Source organism: Acinonyx jubatus, chromosome A2 (assembly GCF_027475565.1).
Source record: "Acinonyx jubatus isolate Ajub_Pintada_27869175 chromosome A2, VMU_Ajub_asm_v1.0, whole genome shotgun sequence".
Classification (NCBI taxonomy): domain Eukaryota; kingdom Metazoa; phylum Chordata; class Mammalia; order Carnivora; family Felidae; genus Acinonyx; species Acinonyx jubatus.
The window spans coordinates 42,191,962-42,201,290 of NC_069383.1; the positions used below are offsets into that span (position 1 = coordinate 42,191,962).

At 47.7% G+C, this 9,329-nt stretch overlaps 1 long non-coding RNA gene across 1 annotated transcript in view; it reads right to left on the reverse strand.

The window, feature by feature from the left end:
* LOC128314745 (uncharacterized) overlaps positions 1-7,564 on the reverse strand; it is a 29,019-nt gene extending 21,455 nt beyond the window's left edge. Inside the window, exons 1-3 of the long non-coding RNA XR_008296724.1 lie at positions 4,470-7,564; positions 1,989-2,298; positions 1,304-1,448 (exon numbers count right to left, since the gene is read on the reverse strand). This is a non-coding gene — a long non-coding RNA (uncharacterized LOC128314745). The remainder of the gene's footprint in view (positions 1-1,303; positions 1,449-1,988; positions 2,299-4,469) is intronic.
* Between the last annotated feature and the right edge of the window lie 1,765 nt (positions 7,565-9,329).

A 9,329-nucleotide genomic window follows, 5' to 3' on the forward strand; every position in this document is an offset into this window, starting at 1 on the left:
TCCTCCCACAGAGCCCGTCTCTGATGCAATGGCAGTTGGAGACCCTGTTGCCGATGCTGCAACACTTTGTAATTTTGTATAAAAGTCATGTAGTGATTGCTGCAATTTTTCCAAAAGCGAAAATACTCAGAAGAGATTCGTTCATTTAATTAGGGAATGGACACCACTACTCAGTTCACGGTGTTTACTTGGTCCCTGCTACTGCCCAGGGGCAAGCTGGTGTCCTGAGGCATAGAATATGGACATTCTTTTTATTTAGAAGGGCCTGAGGCACAGGCAAGGAGGCATTAAGGAGGAAAGATGGCTTTCTGGCTTGGGCCACCCTCTAGGGCCAAGCTGTTCAACTTTAGCACTGCTGACATTTTGGATTGGGTAATTCTTTGCCGTAGGGGGCTGTCCTGTGCACTGCAGGATGTTTAGCAGTCTCCCTGGCTTCTACCCAGTAGACACCACTAACACTACCACCTTCCCAGATGTGAAAACAGAAAATGTCTCCAGACATCACCAAATGTCCACTGGGATGTAGGTGCAAACTCACCCCTTGTTCCCGACCACTGATCTAGGGTCTGGCTAGGGAGAAAGGAAGTTGTGTTTTTAGTTTGGTTTTTGTTTTCCCTAAAAACATCTCCAAACAGTTAGGACTGGGGAACAAACAATTATGGGCCCAACTGATAGAGCGAAGCTCAAAGGGTAGCAACCATTCTCTGATCTTTAACAGAAGTCCAAAACATAGACTATCCCCCAGAGACCACTTGGAGGCCTGCAAGCAAGGGCAGTGAACATGCCTGAAAGGAAAAGAGCAGCGGAAGAAGAAAAAAGCAGATGCCCGATAGTACCTGATTTCTGTCAATAATGGCTCTCTCATTCCTTTTCTGCCTGTGACTGATCTATGGATGCCATATGATCCTGGGAAAGATATTCTTCCCTGACAATAGGTAGCTGGGGACAAAGACCCCTTTCTGCTCTTCTCTCCCCATCCCATCCAATGCAAGGATGGAATTGTGGAGCTGCAGCAGCCATTTTGCAACCAAGAGACGACAACCAGAGATCAGAGTCTATTGAAAACCTATGGAAAGAGTCCACGTGGTGATATGGCTGAGCCAATGAACCAACTTTAGGACCATCTACCTTTAAGCTTCTTGTCAAGTAAACAGTATATGTCCTATGACTTAAGCTAGGGTTAGCTGGGTTTTCTGTCATTTACAACCAAAGACATTACTAATCAATGGAAATGTTTTCAACTAAAATTAATAGGATACCCAACTAAAAATAATAATAATAAAGGCAGAAGGTATTTTCTCACCTAACAGGAGGTCCTGAGGTAGGTAGTTGGTCTGGTGGCTGTGCAATGTCAGAGTCCTGAGTTGACTTCTATGTGACTCTCCTGGCCTTTCTGTCATGGTCACAATATTCCTGACACAGCTCCAAATGTCATGTCCACATTCAAACTGTGTTTAAGACAAGAAAGAAAGAGGCTTATCCCTCTCTTTTTATCAGGAGAAAAAAAAATCCCCCTCAAACTCCTAGTAAACTATCCCATGGTCTAATTGACCCAAACCGGACCACATACAAAGATGATCTGGGAGAGTGAGCATTTGGCATTTTAAGTCTCTGTCATGGGAGGTGGGTTCTTCCAGAAAGGTCTCTTCCAGAGAAGGATTGTTGGGTCAGCAGACAACAGCTCTGCCACAAAATAATTGCTTATGTTATATACCCTATGATCAGAATGTATTTCCCTGTTGAGGCTTCTTGTCCCATTGCATCCCTAACTGTCCTCAGAGTGGGTTGACCCAACTTCCACATAACAGCAGAAGAGAGAACTAGAGCCAATCAGTTCAGTTCTGATGGTCTTTCTCCCTGACACGTGGTATCGCATTGAAGACCATTGCCCTGAAAACAGCACTGCCCAGCTCTGCTGAGAAGCCCCATTGCCATCTGGGAAGCCTGTCCAGGATGCACTGGTTCTCTTAGGGAGGACAATAACATACCTTAAGCACTAAGCCAACCAAAGGTGCTCCAGTCGCTGCTCCCTAGGTCAGCTCCACGTGCTTGACCTCCTCCCAGGCCCGGAGTTGGTTCCAGGTTAGCTGGCACACAGGGCCGCATGTCCCCTTCCTCTAACTCTCCTGGGGCACCTGGGTGGTTCAGTTGGTGAAGCATCTGACTCTTGATTTTGGCTCACGTCATGATCTCAGTGTCATGAGATCGAGCCCTGCATCGGGCTCCTCGCTGACCGTAGAACATGCTTAAGATTCTCTCTCTCTTCCTCTGCCCCTGCCCCTCCTCTGCTCATGTGCCCTGAAGGAAAGAATAAAACATGCTCAACCTCTAGCAGGGCCTCCCCTCTGATACAATCCACTGATACATAAACAAATATGGTTCCAGAATGTAATCCTGGCCAGAGGTACCCCCTCTACAAAGGCACCTGCTACATCAGATCACAGCCCCCCTGTAGATTTCCTGTAGGTCTGGCCTGTATCCTCCTATGTAGTTCTCTTTCCTGCCCTGCCCTGGAGTCCAGAACAGCCTTCTGATCCATTCAAGACTGGCCCTTCTGAAAACTGAGGCCTTGAGTGTGCTCTCACTCCCCTGCTGGGACATCTGGAAGCTTGTGTTTGTTTTCAGAAACTGCTGCCTGATAGCTTTTTCATTGACAATGGGGACCAATTTGACATTATACATAATCCTGGATTACTGACTTGGTTAATATTTCATGATGTCTATTAGTCTTTACATTTATAGAAACATGGGCCATAAAAAATTAAAGCTTTAATTGCTTTGCTTTGGGTTTCCTTTTTTTTTTTTTTTTTTAAGTTTATTTACTTATTTTGAGAGAGAGAGAGAGAGAAAGCAAGAGTGGGAGACAGGCAGAGAGACAGGGAGAGAGAATCCTGAGCAGGCCCTATGCTGTCGGTGCAGAGCCCAACACGGGGCTGGATCTCACGAACTGTGAGATCATGACCTGAGCTGAAACCAAGAGTCAGACGCTCAACTGACTGAGCCACCCAGGCGCCCTCCCTTTTTTTTTTTTTCTTTTTAATTTTTTATGGTTGAGAATTTTTCTCTTGGCTGAGCTGTCTTCCAAATTTGGGACCCGAGTTACTCAAAAAAATCAGGGAGTTTGGGGATACAGTCTGAGGACAGGCAGCGGTGACGCTCTAGAGTAAAGGGATGATTCAACATACTGTTTTTCTCTTGCCACAAGGACAATTGCACACCAGGAAACCAAGGTTGAATCTGTCATTGTGGAATTTCAGACCTGAGGACAGCCCAACACTAGAGACCATGAAAAAGGACCCTCGGATAGCCTGGCCCTGTGCACTGGCTCCTGGGGCCAGGACCCTTTGGGTTCTTCTGCATTGATCAGGCATTTCAGATGTCTTAAGGCCACAGGCCTCAAACGTACAAGACATGGAGTAGCCTAACAGGTTAGTGCAGCCCCTGGGAGTCACCTGGGGGACTCACCTTTGCAGCTGGGCTTCCTGGGCCAACAGATTCAGGGCTTGCTCAGTGCCGCTGTTGTCTTGAGAAATAAATATTTGGTCTTTGATGTTTTGTACCTCTATCATGTATGTAACTGCGCCTCTTTATTTGGGGGGCTGGGGTGTGCCTGTATTTGACTTGGCCATTTCAAACAAATTAACTTCATTCTCTTAGCTTGGTCTCCCTGCGGGTGAACTGTCATATGAGATTGGCAATTGTGAGGATTTGCAAAGTGGAGGCTTCGGTTTCGTTTTCTGAAACCATGGACCTGGGAGGTGGGGGTGGGGGGGGCGGGAGGCTGCTGTTCAGGGAAGAAGAGGTACATTCTGCCCTGGTAGAAAAGCCCGGAAATCAGCCTCAAAGGCTAAGTGACCGGAAGCATAGATGTGTGAGGCAGAAGGCATATGTTTGTGTACGTGGCAGAGAGATGTGTGACCTTCTATCCTAATAGAACAACTTTCCCAAGGAAATCACCCAATCTCTAAAGTAATTGCTAATTAGACAAAAGCGCAGTATTCTCCAAAGCCTACTTGAATTACAGCTGTGACATAATAGATTCTTAGGGGAAAACAATTGTTTTATGTCCCTTCAATTTAAACTATGGAAATTACTTCATTGAAAAGAGAACATTTCTTCTTAACGTCTAAATTAAGCAAAGCTTTACCAAACCAGATTTACAGCGAGATAATACTTTTAACCGTGTAACATATAAGACCCATCATGGGTTGTCACAGATTTAGGACACCAGCCATCCAGTGCTGTGAAAGTTTCTGCGAGGACAGTACAGCATATGGAGCCTAAGCAAACCAGACATTTCGTCTCAAGGATTAATGTCTTTTTAAGCCCCATCAGATTTGCACGACATGCTCAAATTTAACTGCTTTTCTATGTTAGCGTTTAGTATTCCATAAAACTCAAAAACCCCGGCTACACCTAATACAGGCAGCTTATGTCAGTATGCCACCCTAAAAAATACCATTATTTACTTTCATGATGTCTGGGACATCCTTTCATGTGAAAAAGAAGTGGAAACACAGCTTTAGAACATCAGCATCTCACTTCTCGGTTAGTTCGATTTCTCTCATCCGCTGAACTCCTCGAGGTATGCAAAGCAAGTCGATCCTTTAAATGGGCTCTACGCAGGAATTTGCTGGAATCGTGGGGAGCCAAACACGGCAATGTTACTTATTGTGAAAATGAGGGAGACAAGCAGAAGAAAACACATTTTGGATTATTGAAGAGCTGAATTTTGCTCCCACCAGGCAGCATGCTATTGCACCGGATTTTGTTATTGTGACACAGATGGGTCTCTGAAACATTTTTTTAATAGAACATTTATAGAACAGGAGACCAGAGACAGTCTCTGCCACGGAACGGGGAGTTAGGCAAACGGTCGGCCTTGCATAATTGCTGGGGCCTAGCTATGGCCTCCCAGGAACATTATCAAGAGAAGTGAGGGAACACAGACGTGGCACTTGCAAAACCAGATCAAGATAGCTGTCCCCTTATGTGCACTGAGTACTGTGGTGAGCACACCTGTGGAAGGCTGGGGGCGTGGGCCTGTCAGCGAGGATGACTGAGGAAGAGGGCTGGCCACGCCCTGGGGACTCAGGCCATGGGTGCAAAGGGACAAACACACTGCTTTAGAAGGAGATGCAAAGCCTTCAAATCCAAGATGATATAGTAAACAACCACCACCACCAAGCTGGCCACAGCTGCAAGTTTCAACAGATCCACAAACCAAAGGACATCGGTATGTTCAACTTACTTCCTCTTTCTACTTTCCTCTTAATGCTCACAGGATGCGGGCCCTGGTCGACAAGGGTACAAACAGACCCTCTTCTATCTCTTCTGGTGGATCTTCAGCCCTGATGGGATTCCCAAGACAAACCTCCAGTGCTCAAAATGAGAGCCACCCGGGGCACCCGGGTGGCTCAGTCGGTTAAGCATCCGGCTTTGGCTCGAGTCATGATCTCACAGTTCGTGAGTTCAACTGCCACATTGAACAGAGCGCTCTCTGTTGTCAGCATAGAGCTTGCTTCCGATCCTCTGTCTCCCTCTCTGTCTGTCCCTACCCTGCTCACGTGCTCGCTCTCTCTCAAAACTAAATACACATTAAAAAAAAAAAAATGAGAGCGAGCCATTTAGAAGAGTAACTCCATCTTCACTGTTATCTGGAAATACTGCGTCGAGGGTTAAGTGAACAACACACAAATACACGCTCGCACCCAGAAAAGACAAGACTGAGCTAGGTCAACTAGTTATTCTACAAGTGCTTATCAGCAGAAGGCCAAAAACAACAGCAAAGAAAATGATTTTACTCCTGGAGCTGGCGAAGTGAAGTCTCCCTACTGTTTGAGTTTCCAATGTGTGGACTCACAGAAGTGGTCATGTTTCCATACTCTTACTGAACCTTACGTGATTCTTCCCCCACGGTTCTTTTCTTCAGTATCGGTGTTTGTACTGCCAAGCGATTCACTTAGAAGATCATGAAATTTCACAGGAACAGGCGGAAGTTCACTCAGAAACACATTCACAGCGTGTCTGTAGCACAAACAGCAAGAGAACGTCGGCATCCGCCGAGAAAGGGAAACAAAAACCAGGCCACTTACTTTCCATGAATCCTTTTGGACTCTATGTCTCCATGGCTTCCGAAAAGTCAGGCCCAAAAGGCCAAAATCGTTTCTGCAAAGGGGCTGAGGATGGTTTGTTGCGCTGAGGGAAGACACAGGAAGCCTATGCTGAGGAACCCACCCACGTCACACCAGCAAGCGGGGGACCTCGCTCCCGGGGCCCTTTGGCTGTGCCGAGGAGGACTGCCCTTTGCAGCCATGCTCAGTGGACTCGAGGCTACAGCAGGATGAAGAACCCCTTAAAAATGTTAACTCTTCTGTGGTCGAAGAATCTGGGCTCAGGTCAGCTGGTATGGCCAAGGTCATGACTGCACAAGCCTGTTCCCCCGGCTGAGCACATGGCCACCTCCGTTCCTGTCCACTTCCACATCTGGAGCCTGGGGCTGCCCTACAAAGGACCACAGACCGTGTACTGGGAGTGGAGATAGAGGAGGAGGAGAAGGGGGAAAAGAAGAGGCGGGAGAGAATGAAGATGAAGGGAAAAGAGGGGGGTGAAGGGAGAGAAAACCAGACATTATGTGCCTCCCGATGCAAGAATACACTGCCACCTAATGTCTTGCCAAAAGGATTAGAAACAAGCCTAATGAAACCTCTGATTTCAGCTGCCAAATCCCAGGAAATACACAGCACAGAGGAACACGTTGAATTGTACCATGAATAGGCAGCCAGCAAGATCCAGACTGTGAGAAACTCTGCAGGTTAAATGTTCCTCTGCTTTAGACGGAGGAGGGAAACCTGTAGATCCAATGGCACTGAAAGACAACAAATGCGTTGAAACGGCAAGACGGAACTCGAGAGACCAGGAATGCACCGCCAGGCGATGGGACTGTAAAGAAATGTCAGGAGGTGGTAACTCCACGAGTCAGGAGAGTGTTTACTTTTAGGAAAAGGGAAGGAGTGGGGAGAGGCTGTAGAGGGGCTTCTGGGGTGACTGGCAAAGCAGTGACATGAGCAGTGATTAAGGGATGGTCCCCTCACAGCTCCTAAGCTACACACCGGCTTTATGTGGTTTTCGGTGTCTTTTAAAGGGGGAGGAAGGAGAGAGAGAAGATTGCCTAGCATTTTCTCCCCTCGCAATGTGCATTCCCGGCAGCGATGAACTAGGGCGTCCGGGGCCCCGAATCTGGAGCCGGCTAACAACATTTCAGTGTTTCTAGGACACTGTGAACATGGACGCATTGTACTGCGTTCCCGTATGCTAAAAAGTGATGATTCCGAGTGTGGTGAGTTGAGAGGACATGGCACCGAGATCTCCACAACACATTTTATGGACAGACGGTGTTGGCTGCTAGCTGTGGAAGGAAGGGAAGTTCTGAGAAGTAACACTTTCGCTCAGTCCTCTTTTTCTTCCTCATGCCAGGTTCTCAGGTTTGCTAACTGAATAAACCACACAATGCCATAGCTAGGACCTCAGAATTCACCCAGCTCAGTGTTCCTTATAATGCCTACCCCTCCCCCACGCCCCCGCCACCGACCAACAAGTGTCAGCATCTCTGGGGCTCATTCAGGATGCGGACCTGGCCCCACGTGAGATCTGCGTGAAGTAGGGCTAGACTCGGCCTTACGCAGCCCCCCAAGTGATTCCCACGCTCCCTGAGGTTTGACACCCACGGGTGTGATCCAGCATCTCTCATCAGGTGAGGAAAGAGCATCTCAGAGAGGAAGAGGGCTCCCCAAACCGTTGTTCAGGAAATTAGCACAAAACCAGGCCCGGAACTGTGTTTCCCTATTCCTGCTGCCCGCTCCTCCCAGGACTTCATTCATTCCCCGCCTCCTTCAGCCATATAAGGCCCGGGAGGTACAATTTCAGGTGGAACAGACTTAGTCCCGCCTTTATGGCGCCTACTGACAGATGAGACCGACAATTTTTTAAATTCCCATGATGTAGAATTACAGATTGGGATGTGTTCTGAGAGAGAAGAGCAGAGACCTGTCACGTTACTCAGGTGCACAGGGTTCACTTCCATGAGCAGGTCACATCCAAGCAGAGTCATGAGGCCGGGTGGGGCAGCTCTGAGGTCAGAGGGAATTCGGCTCGGTGGAGAGACTCAGAGAGTAGCTGGAGGACACTGAGGGCCCAAGGCCAGGGGAACATGGAGGTGGCGTCCCTGGGTGCTCCTGAAATCAACGTGTCCCCAGCTGTATCTCAGCTCGGCCTGTCCGTACGAATCACCTTAGGAACTTAAAAAAATATTTCTGCCCCTACCCAACCCCGTGATTTAATAGGACCGGGGTAGATCCCAGGAATTTATACTTTAAAGCTCCTCCGTTTATCCTAGTGTGCAATGAGGTTTGGGAACCTCTGGCCTAGGAGATTTGAGGAAAATGGAAATGATTGAGGCTAAGTGACGAGCTGACTTTGATTTCCTGCTCAGACCCTCACCGTGCTCATTTGTCAGTGGGGACAGAAATACCTGCTTCGCGGGGTTGGAGCAGGGTTACACCAGATAAACTCTGCAAAGAACCAGCTGGGGCCTTGGTACCTTGGTATAGGCTCAATACATAGTGACTGTAATTCAGTCCAGGCCTCTGGTTTCCAGAAGGGCTATTTTTAGAAGGAAGGATTATTTTTATCACTCTGCAAAGTATCCAGTGGTTTTCGGGACAGTCTGGTCTGCACCCTTCCCAGAACAATTCGTATCCCTTCCACCTTCCACTCTTGCACCCCCCCACCCAAGCTGAGAGCAAGAGATTTAGGGTCACGGCCAGTTTAACTCTCCACCCCACCCCCGCCCCCAGCCATGCTCTATTCCCAGCTAGCCATATGGGTGAATAATCTTTTCCCTAAAAATAGACAACGGCACAGGCTCCATCCAGATTGGATTTCACCTCTTGTTTTTAAGGCTGTCAATCTGGCAACCAGTACTGAGGCTAAATTATCTTCTTGAAAATCTTAAATGATGAGAAGAAAGCCTCAGGGGTATGAATTCTTGGCATTGGAACAGTTATATGGTAAAATCTCCAGATCTGAAAAATTGAGCAAGAGATTTGAACCACAACTATTTATTCTTGCAAAATCAGCACAGACTCCTGGACTGTTTCAGCGGGAAGGCAACACCAAGACCATGTGGTACAATGAACGACTAGAGGGGGACACGGGGGGACCCCGAATTTGCTTCTAGATATTGTCAGAATTACTTTCAGGTCTAACGTCTGGTGCCTTCATCCTTACAGGAGAGAACAAAACAGAGTACAAATTACAAGGCAGGCAGG